The 17671-nt window shown below is 31.8% G+C and overlaps 1 long non-coding RNA gene across 2 annotated transcripts; it reads right to left on the reverse strand.

Moving 5' to 3' along the window:
• Nucleotides 1-2739: 2739 nt before the first annotated feature.
• On the reverse strand, nucleotides 2740-7080 carry LOC136062745 (uncharacterized). 2 transcript variants are annotated; one of them, XR_010624455.1, is made up of 4 exons: nucleotides 6892-7080; nucleotides 6668-6810; nucleotides 5696-5789; nucleotides 2740-5557 (listed from the first exon to the last, which is right to left on the reverse strand). It is a non-coding gene; the product is annotated as an uncharacterized LOC136062745 (long non-coding RNA). The 2 variants fall into 2 exon arrangements; XR_010624454.1 differs by having other exon boundaries at nucleotides 5696-6810.
• Nucleotides 7081-17671: the final 10591 nt, after the last annotated feature.

A 17671-nucleotide genomic window follows, 5' to 3' on the forward strand; every position in this document is an offset into this window, starting at 1 on the left:
GTAACTGACTTAATGTTCAAAACGGATAAAGAAAGATGGAAGTGTCTAATTTTAAGGGATATTGATAAGTATCTAAAATTTAGGAGTATTTAAATTAGTATTTTTATGTATCTAACATTGTTATTTAAACTTTCTAAACATATGCATGGGGACAATTTTTGCTTCAAGGCCAAGGGCTAGACCGGTTGGAGCCCTAGGCAATTTTTGCTTGTCCCACATTGGAAAGAATATCTCTCTCTTTACATCTTATAAGGGATGAGCCAATTGAAGAGTACCACTAGTTTGGTTACTCTTCAACCATTGGCTCATACCAAATTAGTGGTACTCTTCAACCATTGACTCATCCCTTATAAGATGCAAAGAGGGAGGTATTCTTTCCAATGTGGGACAAGCAAAAATTGCCTAAGACTTTAACTGGTCTAACCCTTGGCCCTGAAGCAAAAATTGTCCCCACAATATGAATTTGAGGGCATTTTGGTACACAAAATAATGAATTCAAATAGGGAATTTTACTATTAGTAGTATAAATAATAATGTTATGGATACATTAGTCTCATCACACGCGCTTTGCGCGTGTAATAATGCTCTTTTTTATTTACTAGTATTTATTTTTCTGGTTTAGTGTTATAATGCTTAAACGTGGTATATGAATAAGCATTTTTTTTTTTTTAAGGAGGTAAGGTAACGAAGAATAATGTTTAAAAATGAGATAGAAAACTGTAATAAGTTAAAATTCAATGGGACATTTGAATTTATTGATTGGAAATATGGGATAAGAATTGTGATAAATAAAAATAAATTTGAGATTTGAACAAAAGAAAGATGATATACGTCAATGTGGATGGATGGAGATTTGTGATAATTGTATAGAATTTAGATAACAAAAATTTTAAAATGTTTTAAAGAATTTTTACGTGATGTAGGTTTTTTTTTTTTTTTTTTTTTTGTAAGAATTAATTTTGTATTTTTTTTATTATAAAATAATTGAAGTATTTGAATTCAAATAGATAACAAATACAAATAGGAATAAGACATTTGAATACAAATGGGTGATGAAAATAATGGTTTTTTTCCCCCCTTTTGTACGTAAAATAGTATTACTGTTTTAACTTTTTTTGCTTTTTTGTAAAAAAAAAAAAAAAACTAAAGAGTATGTTATTTCAAAATTTGTATGAAGATATTTTAGTACGCCAAAAATTGAATATGAAATATGGGAATCCTTTTATTAATAATAAAAATTACCCTTATTCAACTCAAAAAAGATCACCTAATAATTTGTAAGGTAAGTTTAAAAAAAAAAAAAAAAGGCCAAATATTTTGCAAGGTCAAAATAAGATTTTTAATTACTGAAACTTGTGTCATATTTTAATTACGTTTTTTAACTATCAACTATCCATAGTTCTTCTTCTCAAAAAAAAAAAAAAAAAAAATCCATATTCCAATGTAGATCTTTTAAGTTTCAAAAACACCCTTTGCTCTCCCTAGTTATCAACATGTCAATGACAAATTAACAATAACTAATGTGGCAAACCTATCTTGTACGCGCTTTTATAATGCTAAGTTGCCAACACAGCATATTAAGTTACATTCTAATCTCATAAAATAATATGCCGGTATGTGTTCGACAACCGTCTAAAAGTTAATTCTTTTTACTTAAATTATATATTATTTACACGTTTTATATTACTTTTTGTCTCAACTTTGTTTCAAATTATTTAACTTTTAGTTTTTAAAAAATAAGTTAGCTTTTAACTTTTTGGCTCGCATTATGAAAACTAGTGCGCAACTTCATGCATATGCATAGATACATTTAAAAACAATCACAATTACATATATATAATTTAGAATCTAATTAGATCTAAACTCCTCTATTTTTGCGTTCAATAATTTACTTGTTACAAAAATTAAAAAATTAGATGGAACACATGCGCAAAATTGAACTCTAATTAAAATTCAATTTAGAATCTAAATGAATTTAGACTCTTTAATTTTTGCACCTAATAATTCAATTGAAAGACAAATTTAAAAATTAGATGAGACATGTGGCGCAAAATTAGACTTTAGTTTATAATTTAATTGTATTTTCTTTTAGCTTTGGCTATTAATATATTCTAGTATATAACCCCGTGCTATCGCACGGGACTGGTTAATTGTGATGCTATTGGCCAATTTTTTTTGTTTTTGTTTTGTTGGGTTTATCACACGGATGATAGAATTATATCAAACAATGAAAAATATATATTGCATTTTATTATTTAAGTAATGCTATTGGTTTTTTTTTTTTGGTTTATCATACATAGGATAGCATTAGATAAAACAATGAATAAAAAAGGAGAATATTGCATTTTGTTATTTAAGTGATGCTACAGTGAAGAAAAAAGAGAATGTTGCATTTTATTATTTAAAATATATAAAGGGACATTAACGGAACTTTCTTCAAAAGTTTCTAATAAAATTGGACATGAATAGCGTATTGGAATCAGAAGTGTTGCAATTCACAGTTTTTAGTGGAGATGCCATCAGATAGCACTTTTCCCCTATAGACATGTCTAATACGCTGTCCTTGAGTTTATTTTGAGTACGTTTCAAGCCGAAGTCAATATTGTTGTCTCTTTTAACACTTCAAGTTGCCATTGATCAGTTTCACAAAATTAAATTTTATAGAACATTTTACCTTCTTGCTTTTTCAATATCTGAAGATTAAATGTTTCTATTAAAATCCAAAAGTTCACTTAACTAAAAATCATATATACATATCTTTAATCAATTGTTAATAGCTCTACAATCTATTTATGCACCAAAAGCAATGACTAACTTGAAAGAAGAGAAAGATTACATGTTAGCATAAACTATCACTTCCAAAAGCATCATTAATCAAAGATTAAAATGAAACTATAATTCAAAATAATTCCAGCAGTTGCCTGTGTCCCAAATTGTAAGCTTCAATCTTCTCCCACCAATTGTGAGCAACTTAATCTCAAAATCCACACTTGAAAATGATTAAAACAATAATGAAAGTTCATAATACAATCTAAAGAATGAAAATAGTGATCCCTACAAAAATAGAAATAAAAGGACATGAAAGCTCTTGGTGCACCTAATAATATAGAGACTAAGGAAGCTCTTGGCCACCCCGATTAGGTTTTGGGTTTTCTCAAACCAAGATAATATTGACTATTTAACTCAAACGTTCGGATAGCACACAATGCAAAATTGTGACTAATGAAGTTTAAAAAAAAATACAATTACATGAACTCCAAAAAATGAACTTAGCTTAGCAAAGCAAGCAATACCTTACCAACATAGTCTACACTCGTGATAAGCAAGAATCCAATGTGATAAAGTGGGAATCGAGACTAAATATTACATATCACATGTCTAATGAAATTTCACAAAACACATGTAATAATGACTAAAAAATGGTCTTCCAAGTGGGATAACCTAATGAAAGGTTGAAAATACTTTGTATAGTTGCAAGATAACTCCTAAAAACCTGACATTTTAATTGAAGGCAGATTTGGCATGTCTCTTTTGTTTATAATCTCTACAACCATTCAAAATGTTAGTATTTTGCTTACCTTGACAGGAATGTAGCAACTTCAGAGAAGCATATATCATGACAAATTCCTACTCCAAAATGACCAACATCTACATTGAACTCTTGCTTATCAGTGCCAACCAATTCTGAAGAAATTGCTCTTCAACCAATAAATCTAAAAGATAGATTTGTGTTTAACTTTCAATATAATTATTTTCAAATTTTCGTATACCACAAATTCTCACAATTGGTCTCAAATGAACCTCTGATGATGGCACCTAGTGGCACCTTACAAAACCACATCCACTTTATCTAAGTAGGCACAGAAGGAACAGAGCCAATCCTCTTAGAAGTATGGATAATACACATTTATGGTGCATAATTTCAATACAATCTTATCACAACAAATGGTAGTTATTTAAAGTTTGAGTCTAAATCATATACACCAATGTTTGGCAACCCAAATTTTAAAAAATCTGGGATAACTACATAAATAAATAACATATTGGAATTTTGTTTGTGTTTGTGTAGTAAAGGGAAAACAAAACCCATAGAGTATAATAAGAAGAAATATTAACCTAGTATCAACTATCAATTTTTGAATAAAGAAACTCTATGCTTCAAGTGCATCACAAAAAACAAAAAAAATCACAATGGCATTTAAATTAGGGAAATCTTACTTACATACTTCCATTCAGGCAGTCGACAGTACAATCAGTATGAAATGTAACGAACTTAGAGTCATTATTCACTTCTCCAAAAACACAGTCCTTATTTACAAATCAAAGCAAATGAAGAAAATCAGCAATGAAAGAAGAATTTAAACTACCATTATGTGATGTTGTTGACAATCTTAGACAGCCTTAAAAACTTTAGTTTTGTTGCCTTATTAACCCAAAGACACACAAAACAAAAACTTGAGACAAACACATGGAATGGAAATGAAATTTTCTCAGAAAGCAAGAAAGCATAGGATACCTTACGTTAAGTTTTGTGAATGTGATACCTTATGTTTTGTTTAAGTGAGGGTTAGATCTGATATCATTAATAAACAAATAGATATCAAACGTAATCTGAAATAAAGCAAATAGATATCTAACTATCATAAAAATAATAAAAAATAAAAAATCACATGAAATTAATACAAACTTGCACAGTTATTAACAAAAGATTGTGTGCACCATTCCTACGCTTGAAGCCTGTCAATGAGACAGAGAAATTAGGACAAGAAAAAAAAAAGTAAGAAGCAAACTTCAAATTTAATATTTAGTATTAAATTTTAGATTCAGCGTAAAAATTCTCACCAACAAAACCCATCAACAGAATTTCTCAACCAACCAAATAAATAAATAGAGCAATACAAATTCTATTAGTTTCAATAGAAAACAGGCTAATTTACCGGAACCAAATATTATATCTTAAAAAATCATTGCCTTTGAAGGATCTTGGAATCTAGTTGCTATCAAAATTAATCAATCTGTAAGTCCACGAAAGAATACCAAGAATCTCTTTGATGCAAATTCAACCTTTTCCCCCCCTGCCACAAAAAAAGGAAACTTGAGAACTATAAAACAAAACCTAGAAAAGTATTTGAACTCTATGATTGATAACCAATTAGATGATAGATTATGCAGAGAACAATCAGCAAGGAATTGTTACCTTAGCTTTCTTCTACATAGAATCAACAAACTTCTCCTCATAATTGGCTTTTCTCTTATAAGCCATAGCACATTAAAAGAATGAGACATGAGATATTTCCAAATAAACCAAAATAAAATCAGTTTGTTAGAGAGTGGTCACTCTTCTATGGCCACTGATGGGAATATATAGAGGGTTATATATTGAAAGGAATCTATATTAGGTTTTGACTATACAAAATCTAAACCAATTTCTTAAATCAAAACCAACCAACCAAAATAGCAAAACCTAAATTCTATTAAATGCACAAAATTAACATAAACGATTTTACCTGTAGCAATTCCAGCGATCTGATATTGGGTTGGTTGTGAACATCAAAACCTAATCACAATTAATAAACAAACTTAAATCAAAGATAAAAACTCACTGGTAATGGTTCCAGCCTCTCTCTATCTTAACAAATTATTAAATTTCAGAAAAGCAACTAAATAAAAGTGCAGAATAAAAGAAAGGTCTTACCCTTTGGTGCTCCTTCTTTCTGTAGAGCGTGCCTCCCTTCTCTTTATGCCTCCATAATCCTCTTCTTTTATAGTGAAGAACCCTAATTTCTTGTCTGCCATTGACAGCGAGAGAAAGAGCTGTCAAGGATTTTAGAAAGAACCCACCTCATCTTTATAGAGAAAGGAATTGACAGATATAAATCCAAAATACTTGAAATAAAAAAATACAAATAACCAGAAAATATTAAATAAGAATAGTCACAGCTGAAAGCATTCATCATTGATCTTGAGAGATGCGATTCAAATTTCATAGCATTCATTGAAAAAGAGGGAATGGGCTATGAAATTGAACAAAAAATGAATGACCCATTATCAAAATCATCCATAAGATAATGAAAATCACTCTTGGATCATCTGCAAACTCCATCTACTCACAAAATAAATAAATAAATAATTACTTATGAATTATGATGCAGACAATGAAATTGGCATTTTTCAATTCACGATTAACTCCTATCAACTCCCTCGCTTCTATGAAGATGATATGTCATAAATCAAAAGAGAATCATAATAACAATAAAAAGCTAGTGAACTTAGCCCAAAACAACCCTTCTGTTTACTAAAACTCCAAATTTGATGTTCATAACTTTTTCTTCATTTTCTCTCAGGAACCAAACAAAGGCTATGAAATTGAACAAAAACCAAATAACCCAGCATCAAAATCAACAATAAGAAAATGTAAAAAAAAAAAAAAAAAAGTGCTCTCAGACCATCCACAAAAACCCATCTATGCACTAAAATAAATGAATTAATTCACAACATTTAGATAACCAAAAAAAATCTAAAGAGCATCCAAATTTGATTTTCACATCTTTCCCCTTCATTTCCACAGGAACCAAACAATTTCTAAGAAACCCAACGACCCAGAATCGAAATCATCAAGAAGAAAACAAAAAAAGAAAAAAGAAAAAGCGATGGATTAGTAAAATACCAACTGTAACCAAACGTGGAGGTACCGTAAGTCGTTTTTGTAACGGCGATCGAAATCAAAGGTTTGCGCGCACTTCTGCAAAAACCGTGGCAGCTTCTCGTTCAATACTTGTGAAGGAAGCGAATCCTTCATCTTTCTGATCCCTTTGTATATACAAAATGCCAAACAATCTTACTTTTTAAAACCATTAAAAGAGCTACCTACAAAGAAAGAGAGAGGCATACCGGAGCCATGGGAGAAGAGGGTCGTTGCCAGAGTAGGATTTGATGTCTGAGATCAAGGAGGTGAAGAGATCGGTGTTGTTGTTGTTCTTGGCTTTGGCAGAAGGGCTCAAAAGAGATCCAGATGTTTTTGTTCCTCCATTTAAATCCCCTAATTATAGTGGGTCTAGATGAAGATATCCAAACATAATTTTATCAAAAGACACATACGTAGAGAAAGTCAATTGTAATGGCAGAAAATATCTTGAAATGCTTCCTTGGAAAATAATAAAAAGGAGACAAAGCTCCAGTAACAATACTCTAATATAAAAAAGTAAATTTCATAAACTCAATTTAAACCCACAAAAAATGAGAGGAAAACATACATAAAATACAAATTTATAATAAAGTATGGAGCAGTTGATGATGGTTTTTGGCCATGTAAATTTCATAAACTCAATTTAAACCCACAAAAAATGAGAGGAAAACATACATAAAATACAAATTTATAATAAAGTATGGAGCAGTTGATGATGGTTTTTGGCTATGTATGGGCTCCAATATTGACGATGGAGTTGTTTTCCGAGGATCTATAGTCTTTTTGGGCTTATATTGGTCATTCCATTGCCTTTAATGTCTTGTATCTTATCATATTTAAAAGACAAATTCTATTAAATTAAAGAAAATCTTCAAACGTGTAACCATTAAACAGAACAACCATAAGCTAATAGCGTGCTCAAAGGTTTGCAAAATTTTTATTAAACAAAATAAGGTTTCAATTTGATGTACAGTTTCGTTGATAGACTTCCACCAACAATTCCAAATCCTTCAACATAACTTTGAACCCATGTATTCTCAAAATCATTATAAATGCTCACATTAAAATTTGAAACACAAGAGAGAGAAAGATTTACTAGAAGAGGCCGAAAAGAAGACCTAGAATAAAAATTTAACCTTCGCTAGAGGACCCAAGCACTTCAGCTCTTCAAGTTTATGTGAGCATAACTGTGTATGCTAGATGGGGTGGCAGGGTCATGTGTGTAAGTTAAAACTTCAACTATATTCATTGGAAACTATGAAAACCTAAGATTAATATTCATACAAACTGAACAATAAATAGAAGCGCTTTACTTTCCATTGATTAGTAAGGGGTATGGCAATTAGTATCATGTCTAAAATAATACGTACGTAGCCTCTACTTCATTACGTGCATATCCTAGTTCTCTCTCTCTCTCTCTCTCTCTCTCTCTCTCTCTCTCTACCTTATGGACCCTCTCTCTACATCTATCTTTTTTTTTTTTTTTTTTTTTTTTTAATGAATAGCAAACTCAGTGCATTTCATCCCTATAAAAATAGTCATGTGTTACCATCTTAATGGCTGGATGCATTGTACCCAAGCCAAGTTCTTATTGTAATCTCTTTGGCTGGATGCATTGTACCCAAGCCAAGCTCAATGTAATCTTTTTGGTTTTCACATTTAGCAGCAAAATTAAGAAAACTTAATTGATACAATGATATATAAAGAAGAGCAAAAGGTTTTATTTAGCCAAAAAGAAAAAGAAAAAAGAGCACAACATTTAAATGTAGAACACAGATTTCTAGAAGGGGAGGTGAAATTGGACTCCAATTTTTGATTTGAATTTGAACAATTAGAAGGATAAATCTAGACACTTGGTACAAAATTAGAACTCTAATTGGAATTGCAATTTGAGATTCTCTCTGCTTCACCTATTATTAGATATATAGATATATAGATATAGATGTGTGTGTGTATATATATATATATGACATATAAACTTAAATTGTTTTTAGTTATACAAAAAAAGGCTCATTAATATAAAATCATTCAAAAATTATATATATTTTTAGTTTACTTATATTGGATTGCTCGTTTTTTACACTAAATTAACTCATTTGACACAAAAATTTAAAAATTTAGATTAGATAGGACACATGACACAAAATTAAACTCTAATTGAAATCTAATTTTTATATTGAATTAACTTACTTGGCACAAATATTTAAAAACTTAGATTAGATGAGACACGTGGCATAAAATTAGACTCTAATTTAATTCTAATTTGAAATCTAATTAGATTTTTTTTCAGCTTTACTTATTATTAGATATATAGATAAGCAATTCCTAAACGGACACAAATTTTTTTTATAGATACGACATGAGACTTTAACAGTTGAGCTAATTGGAACCTATAGAAACCCATTAATTTAATATTTCAAAAATACCAAACTAAATAGAAAATATTGTGAACTTTAATGTGTTTGCCATGTGTTTTCATATGTTATTCTTACTTCTTGGAGACCAATATGTGACGTAAATTCATAAAATTACTTTGAGGTATTTTTTAATTTCAATGATTAAATTGATACCTAACACATAATTAAGAGATGAAAACTGTATTTTTTTTTTTTAATACCTAATTTGCAACTTGATGCCATGATCTTTGAACAAAATCCTCTTGGTGTTCACTTGTTCACAATGTTTTACAAAGGGGAGAATTATGTTTGGAAGCTTTGGGAATTGAAATCTGTACTATGGTTTACATCCTTTTCACTTAGGCCCTGCATCCACATAAACTTTTGGGCCCGCAAGAGTCTTCCACCAAGTGGGTGGCAACAGAATTTCTTTTACCTGTGCTCGGGTAGGAAAAAGATCTTGCTGAAACTGCCTGGCTCTTATAAAGAATGCCCAACATGCAGTTTCTGCATTGAGCAAATTTAGTTACATTCATAGGAAGAGCAGGAAAACAAAAAAAGAGAAGAAAAAAGGATATCATGATCTATACTACTGAACTTCACTAATAAGTAATAATAATTAGTAGTTTGTTTGTGCAGCTAGGAGCTTCATTGGAGCAACGCTTGATCTCATATCCTCTAGAGCGCTTCCATAATAATAAATGACTTGCAATCATCAATAATAATCTGTTTAGATTAAGATTCTAACCTGAACCTACCTAATACTTTTAACAATTGTATCGCAACGTTAGAATCAAGTTGTTGTTGATACCTGTCCTTGGCTAGTTCGAGTCTATCACATCAAAACCTACAGCTCTGCTGCCATGCTGGTAGTGCGACCAATGGCATGAGCTAACCGCTAACCCATGGCCCAATAAATTTCTAATAGGCCCCACCACCTATTATCCAACATTTCCCTCTTATGCTGAGATTACTCATCTATATTTTTAGCATATTTTGCAAAGGACACAATAAGGGCCGGCTGAAGCTATAGCCTATAGGCTATTTAGGCCACCGCCTAAGGCCCCACTTATAAGAGGTCCCAAAATAGTAATAATATATTATATAATATTACTTTTTTATCTAAGAAAAAAAAAATTACAAACAGCTATCACCAAATCCTATCAGGCCATGAAGGCCCATTTCTCACCAAAAAAAAAAGAAGAAAAAAAAAGAAAAAGAAGAAGATTTCAAACGACCATCACCAAATCCCATCAGGCCATGAATGCCTGTTTTTCATAGAGGCTCGTTTCTCACAGAGAAAAAAGCTGAAGTGACAATGTGACATGAAGGCTAATCCCATCAGACCATCACCAAATCTTTAGCTTGCAGAAGAAAAGATTACAAACGGGCAAAAATGTTTAGCTTGCAGAAGAAAAGATTACAAAAGACAGAAAGAATAGACAAATAAGAAAAGAAAGAAGAAAAAAAAACACTCACTCTTTGACTCTCTCTATCTTGATTCTAAAAAAAAACACTCAATAGTTGGCTTACTCATCAACTGGTATTGGCAATAGACTTTGTGTGTTCACTGAAGGTTTGTTTTTTGTTTTCTCTTCCTTTGTCTCTTTCGTCTTCTTCATGTTTGCTGCTGGGTGTCTGAGTTTTTTTTTTTTTTTTTTTTTTTTCACTCAATAGTTGGCTTACTCATCAACTGGTATTGGCAATAGACTTTGTGTGTTCACTGAAGGTTTGTTTTTTGTTTTCTCTTCCTTTGTCTCTTTCGTCTTCTTCATGTTTGCTGCTGGGTGTCTGAGTTTTTTTTTTTTTTTTTTGTTGAACTTTAGTTTGGTTGTTGTACTCTTAACTTTTTTTTGTTTGTTCTCTTAAATTTAGATTTCTTTAGATTCCTTTAGATTTCTCTAGAAGCCTTTTGAATAGTCTGAATAGTTAATAGACCCACTTAAAGAGAAAAGAGTTAAAGTATTGATTCTAAGAAGTTCTAGTATTACACGTTTTGTTTTGTTTTTTTTTTTAAGAAATCATATTTAAAGGTATAGTGTGCTAGTCTTAGTCTTAGTGGATCAAGTTGAGTCTTACACATTGTGCTAGTGGGCTGGTCTTAGTGTTAGTGGATCCAATCAAGTTGAGTCCTACACATTATACTAAAAAAAAAGGTTTATTGCTACACACAAAAAAAGAGAGTACTAATAACAAAATTATAAATTTAGAATAATTTACTTTGTATTAATATTAATTTTAATTTTTTTTTTTGTGTAGGTTTAAAGTGTAAAGTGACCATATTAAGTAAAGCTGCAATTGTGCTTTTGATAAAACAGGTTCTATTGTTTTATACATTAAATTTATATTATTCTAGTTAAATTGTAATTTTTTTTATTATTATAAATTGTGTTTCATTTATTCATAAATATTTTTTAATTACAAATGTCTACTAGAAAAAATATCTATCTGGATATGAAAAACTAAAAAAAAAAAGAAAAAAAGAGAACTAGTTTAAGATCAACTATGTCACAAGAAAGATTAAGTGGATTAGCTATATTATCAATTGAAAAAGAAATGTTAGGAAAACTTGAATGCAAAAATTTAATTATTAATTTTGCCCCTCAAAAAGCAAGAAAAATAAATTTTAATTGAAAAAAATATATGAATTTATAATTAAATATAATAAAAGGCCTCGTTTAAAGCTTTCGCCTAGGGCCCCCAAATTCATTGAGCCAGCCCTGAGTCAATGCATGGCCCTGGGATTCCAAGTTGATTAAAAAAAAAAATTATAAACCTATGGCACCCTTTGAGCACATGCGTTATAGATTCATAGTGAGAATTGCAAAAGGCCATTTTACTCCCCTGTTGAATTTGTTTTGCATCCTCATCTCCATCCCTCTTCCTTTATTTTGTATTAGCTTTTAGCGGAGCTTGGAGTGTTGCTTACCTGGAGCTTGGAGTGTTGCTTACCTTAGACTTTCTACATCTTAATTTCTTTAATTTAATCTCCAGTTCACCAATGAAAAAAAAAGGGGTGGTTGGGGGGGGGGGGTGGTCACCACGGGTTTAGAGAACAATTATTTTTTACCTTAGACTTTCTACATCTTAATTTCTTTAATTTAATCTCCAGTTCACCAATGAAAAAAAAAGGGGTGGTTGGGGGGGGGGGGTGGTCACCACGGGTTTAGAGAACAATTATTTTGTGGGGGGACATTTAAGAGTGAGGATAAAACCAGAGGTTTATGGATAGTAGGCGTGAGGAGTGGTTGGGTCCTCTAAATTTAGCTCGAAGATTTTGAGGCTTTTGACCTAGTGGAGTTCTTTTTTTTAAAAGGACACAATGAAGGAGTTGATATTTAACCACGGGTAAGCGAACTTAGTGGAAAGTTGGACATTAAAGGTAAGACTCAAGCAATTGAACTTTAATATTGAGAATTCCATTGAACTAAAATGGTAAAGGCAACCTTCAAAGTAAGGGGGAATGTCAAACTTAAGACATACAGGCTGTGTTTGTTTTGGGTGAAAACTACTTCCGGAAATGCTTTTCTGTAACTGTGGGTGTTTGGTTGCACATAAAAAATAAATTTTTTGGAAATTCTTATCAGTTGACTGTGAGTCAATGGTGAAATTCTTTTCCCTTTTTATTTTCCCTTCAAATATCATTTTTTGGAAAACACTAAGAGAGAGAGAGAGAGAGAGAGAGAGAGCACGAGCCGCGAGCTCGAATTGCCGCTCCAAGCCCGGAGCAAACGCATGAGCAACCGCCGGCAACCTTCGACCCACGAACCTAGAGCCTTCGACCTTCGACCCAGACTCAAACCCATCGACACGAACCCACGATCTCATCGCCCTCTCGAGCTCGCTCTCTCTTCCTCGCTCTCTTTTCCTCGATCTCGTCGATCGCCTTCGCTCAATCTCGCCGGTTGATCACTCTCTCTTCCTCGATCTCTCAGTTTTGTTTTTTTAAGTTTGATTTTTGTTGTTGTTGTGGTGGTGTGGTGGTAATGTTTTGGTGGTTGTGGTGGTAATGTTTTGGTGGTTGTGGCTTTTGATTGCCGGAATTTGCTGCCGGAATTTGTTGTTGAATTGGTTGTGATTTTGAAATTTTTTGTAATAAAATTTATTTGGATGCTGAGAAAATAGCTGAGAAAATATGAAAAAATTGTAGGAAAATAGCATTTTCAGAATAGAACCAAACACATGAAAATATTTTTTACAACAATTTTTATAATGCAACCAAACACTTGAAAATATTTTCCTTTCCCGAAAATAACATTTTCAAAAAATAAGCTATTTTCCAAAAAATATTTTACGGGAACCAAACACAGCTACAAGAGAAATCAAATTATTCAAATCCCACATCCCAGTGGATTATATAGTTTAGCATCTTAATGGGCTAAACCTTGTTCCTTTATCATCCCAAACTTAAGTAATAAAACCATTTGGATTATTTTCTGTGAGCCCAAGTGGAGGGGTTTGTTGCCTTTTACCTTTTATCTTTTATCAAACCTCTCCAAACGTAAGAACAGCTCATAGTTTCGGCTCATTGGGTTATGACCTGGCAAACGGTCAGATTAATTGGGTTTAAGTAAAAAATATGTCATTATAAACGGGCTGCGAGTGGGTCACGTCGATCAAATTAAATGGTGTAACAGGTCAATTCGTAATCTTCCATCTTTCACATGCAAAAATAAATAAATAAATAAATAAAAATTAAAATGTAAAAAATAACAAAAGACTAAAAACTAAAAAAAAAAAAAAAAGGGGTTAAATGATGCGTGATTCTTACCATTGTTATTAATACCGTTTCGGACCCCGTTTCGGTTTGTCCAGTGGAATGGAATATTTCGGTACCGGCCAATTTCGGTGTACCGTTTCAGGGTGTCTCGGGATTCTTAAAAAATAATTTATATATATTCTTGTTGAACATAAAATTGTCAATTCTAATAAATAAATAACTAAATATCAAATAATACAAATCATTTAGTCTTAACTCTTAAGTCTTAAACATCAATATAACATCAATTTAACATCACACAATAAAAAGATTTACAAGACAATAACTAAATATCAAAAAATACAAGATTTACTCATCCTTTTCATCATCATCCATGAGAGAAGGATCAAATTCATCATCAAAAGAACTCCCAAGAACTACCATCACCCATTGGACCTTTACTCTTTTTCATTGTTATTAATACCGTTTCGGACCCCGTTTCGGTTTGTCCAGTGGAATGGAATATTTCGGTACCGGCCAATTTCGGTGTACCGTTTCAGGGTGTCTCGGGATTCTTAAAAAATAATTTATATATATTCTTGTTGAACATAAAATTGTCAATTCTAATAAATAAATAACTAAATATCAAATAATACAAATCATTTAGTCTTAACTCTTAAGTCTTAAACATCAATATAACATCAATTTAACATCACACAATAAAAAGATTTACAAGACAATAACTAAATATCAAAAAATACAAGATTTACTCATCCTTTTCATCATCATCCATGAGAGAAGGATCAAATTCATCATCAAAAGAACTCCCAAGAACTACCATCACCCATTGGACCTTTACTCTTTTTTTTTTCTTTTTTTTTTTTTTTAATAATAGGCCAAATCCGGTACCGGCCGGAATTTGCATCTCGGCCGGAATTGGCCGGAATTGACCGGAATGGCCCGGAACGGGCCGGAATTTGACCCGAGGTGGAACGTGGAGTATTCCGGTACCGGTTTGCATACCGGTACGAAAAATTCCGGCCGTTCCGGCCGGAACGGAACGGAATCAATAACAATGATTCTTACTATTCAGAATTTACTAATAATATCATTATCACAAAAGTTAACTGATTTGCAGTTAAGTGCCCAAAAATAACGTCATTTTGTTTTTTTTTTTTTTTAAATAAAAAAAATTCTTAAATTAAAAAAATAATTTTAGGAAAAAGAAAAATTAAAAAAAAAAGAAAAAAAGAAAAAAAAAATTCCCATAACTCTGATGACATTCTAGGCCGTAAGGCAACAATGACACATTCCTTTGACTCTCTTCCCATATGCATACTTTATTTCACTTGGAGAGAGTGAGAGAGATGTAAGTTCACTTGCAAGAAATGAAGTTGACAATGGCAAGGATATTATGAGTTTTATTGCATGAATTTCGGGTTTAGACGGGTGTTTTTAGCCTTTTGGCGCGCTAAAGGATGTAGAAATGTTTCAATCTAAGCTAGTTGATGCTCTCAAAATTTATACTATAAGCTCAATTTTCTCTTAATCTTGTTGTCCTATGGTCAAACTAGAAAGAATTTTTTGGTGGTTGCTATTTGATTCAAAGTAGTCATTACTTTTGGATGGTTGGTGTCATGTTACCTTTACATGATTTAGCATTTGGAGTGAATTTCTAGTTTATATGGTTTTTTTTTTTTTTTAATGTTTAAAAAATGATTCTAGTCAAGAGTTAGACGGGTTAACTCAACATGACTAGGAAAAACTGGTCAAGTCACAAGTCAACTCGTTTTTACTCTAGGTCAAAATTTCGGATTTTCGGTAGAGTATTTTCCTTTAGGTTTGAGTTCAATTTTGAATAGTCTAGTTTTATCCGTATGGACAAAATTTAGCTACAAAGTTGGTTGTAACTTAAGGCTACAAACTCACTCAATAAAATATATATTATAACATATTTTGAAAATCTAACTATTGAATTGTATATTCTTTATGCTCTTAATACACATGTCAAATTTTGTGTTAATCGGATATTATTTATTATATGATCTATAAGTTTATATTTTGTGCATAATTTTAAATTACAAAAAAAAAAAGCAATTTAAAAATTTTATTGATAATATAGCTATTGATTTTTAATTTTCTTGAAATTTTGCAAGTATGGAGGATATAAGAAGAACATGTAATCCAATGGTGGATTTGTCAAAATTCATCTCCAATAAAAAGATATTGAGTGAGTTTATAGCCTAAACCTACAAGTAATTTAGTAGCCAAACTTTGTCCTATCCATATAGGGAGGTGATATCTTACGTATTAGAAGCATGTAACATCTCTCTCACAATATGAGTCATATGTGAATAGAGAAAAGTTCCTTTAAGTCAAAAACTTAGCATTAAGAAAGTTATTGTTGCGTAAATAATAGAAAAATAATTTGTGATAAATACTCAAATTCCCTTTGCTAATACAATAGATTTAATATGAATAATCAATACAATAATAGAGAATTAACGCGAATGCGTTACTTCTATAAAAGTATTTCTATATTTTCACTCTTTTACCTCTATATCCTATATCTCTTCCTTTTAGTCTTCCTTTCACTCTTACAATTTTTACAAGAGGGGGTAGGTATGGAATTAGTGCGGCATCACGCCCTTGGAGTCATGTGGGCTGTTGATCCCATCTATAACTCACACAAAAAGAAGGCTAATATTGGGCACTTGGTCTCATAAGAACCGCGAATACCACCTACACCCAATTAGGTGTCATGATAGGATGTTGCCACTTGCCACCCATAGAAAGAGCCACTTGGCAACTTGAGAGCTACCAGCTCGGTCTACCTCATAAAAATTATTATTTTAATTTAATTACTAAGAAAATTTAGGTGTAAAAATATACGATTCACTATAAATATCTAGTGTCTGGAACACACACACCAATAGAAAACTTTAAGTGAACTTGTCTAATGTGTCATATACTTCCCAAGAAATAAGAGTGGTTTTGCACTTCTCTAGATTAGAACCCTACAAAAAGTCCCTTTGGAGTTTGCTAATATTCACGAAGTTTGTTCAAGAAAAGCATGTATGAGGTTGGGATAAATTAGGTAGTTGACTGTATCAAGGTATATCTAGTGACTGGAACACACACACCAATAGAAAACTTTAAGTGAACTTGTCTAATGTGTCATATACTTCCCAAGAGATAAGAGTGGTTTTGCACTTCTCTAGATTAGAACCCTACAAAAAGTCCCTTTGGAGTTTGCTAATATTCACGAAGTTTGTTCAAGAAAAGCATGTATGAGGTTGGGATAAATTAGGTAGTTGACTGTATCAAGGTTTCTTTTCTAGCGAAGAATAAAAGTTTTGACTTCCAACTTATGAGCCTCTTTCGTCATTTCTTAAGAAAGAATCTAGTATCTTAGGCTGGTGCATTTATCTAGTCAAGGAGAAACCCTAAGTATTTAGCAGTTATTTAATTGGAGAGTGAAACTTGTTGGGAATTTGGGGCAAGCACAAGAAGAAAGAATCACAAAATATTGGCTTTAAGACACGTTGAATTGATATCACTAAGACTAGGACTGTCCAAGTCAAACATGGACCCATAAAACTACTTGATTCAAGGTCACTTGAAATAAGAACCACTCTATCAGAGTAGTTAACGACGGGTATTGAGTGTCCAAACCAATCAACATTGGATTGAATGATGTATGCTCCTATGTCGTGCATCATGTGAGCCAGTTCATGTATGCTCCACAGTCAATTCACTATGTTATGAGCTAGTTCATGTATGCTCCACAATCAATTTACTAAGTTGTTTTTTGCGCATTCTTCAATATCTCAATGGCACTATTTTCTTGTCTTGAGAGCTTACTTTGATACTGACTAGGCACAAAACCTC

This window comes from Quercus suber, unplaced genomic scaffold, assembly GCF_002906115.3.
Source record: "Quercus suber isolate HL8 unplaced genomic scaffold, Cork oak 2.0 scaffold_448, whole genome shotgun sequence".
NCBI lineage: Eukaryota > Viridiplantae > Streptophyta > Magnoliopsida > Fagales > Fagaceae > Quercus > Quercus suber.